This window comes from Trichinella spiralis, assembly GCF_000181795.1.
Source record: "Trichinella spiralis strain ISS 195 chromosome Unknown Scfld2159, whole genome shotgun sequence".
Lineage (NCBI taxonomy): Eukaryota > Metazoa > Nematoda > Enoplea > Trichinellida > Trichinellidae > Trichinella > Trichinella spiralis.
This window is the reverse complement of record NW_003529098.1, coordinates 4996-6224: the sequence shown is the minus strand read 5'-3', so window position 1 is coordinate 6224 and position 1229 is coordinate 4996.

The window sequence follows — 1229 nt, the reverse complement described above, 5'->3', positions numbered from 1 at the left end:
TTCCAGATAATTTCTTGCGACAGAAGACCACTAGGGTGGCCTTTGAAATAAACTACATAATACTCTTCATCGGCTCTATTCTCGATTTTCCACTTACAATCACTCTCGGCTCACAAGAATAGAGTAAATAGCATATTTATTTCCGGTAACTGTACCTACAGTAATAAATGACATGCAAGACCAAGAATAAATAATGATTCTGATATATTATTAAGAACAGCGCTTCGCCGTAGCTTCATAGTTATCCACTCGTGCTTTCTACGACATTTTCACGTTTATTCTAGAACGAAATGTAATCTTTATTTATAAAATGCTTTTATCTTGTGATTGATTTATCGCCACAGCTGCTGTTGTTTTTGAGGCTAGAAAAATGAACAATCGATATTGTTATTATTATTGAATCAGAGGACGATAGCAAATTATTTAGTTGAATTTTAGTTCGTTGCTGAGAGAAGTCGTTGTATCAGTTCGCTCGTATTTACCTGTTGTTTGATTGTATATTCAATAAAATGTCCTCACGATTCTCAGATACGAAGCGAGATTTTGTAAAAATTCTGATTTAGCGCAAAAGAAGACAGTTAACTGCAGACCCTAATTATCAATAATCAAGTGTAGTACGCTTGCCCTGCGAGTCTACTCCATTTTTTATTGCCACGAGCCGGGAGTAGCTCGAAGAAGAAGAGGCTATTCTGAACTCATCCGCGTCCCATTTTTGAGATTGGTTGTGAGATGATAGGTTGCACGCGATTCATCGGTAATTGGCTAATGGTTTCTACTACTTTATTAGCTAATCTTTATGATAAGTGATTGGGTGAATAACTTTGCCATTTGATTAACTATTAAGCTTTGATGAAGGATTGGGTAATTGTTGTTTATCAAGCCTTTTCCAAATATGGGTGCATTACCAATAAAATTGCCTTATATGTGCATAAAGAAGCATTTACTATATTTTAAAACAGCTTTTTAAGATATGGTGTTAGCTATCTTTTATTGCGTTAAAGGAATTATAACAATAACAAAGTTAATATGCTTGAAACTAATGTTTAACTTCTTTACATTTGCATATTCTTTGTGTATGTTAACAAGATGTCTTGCAATATTTGAATATGGCTTTAAATAAGTGGTTATCTTAGTCAATAACACTAATGATTCTTCAGTTTTACATTTCATTGTTCACATAATAAAATAGCATTCGCAGTGTTGAATTTTCTTTTTAATAGCTTACGCAC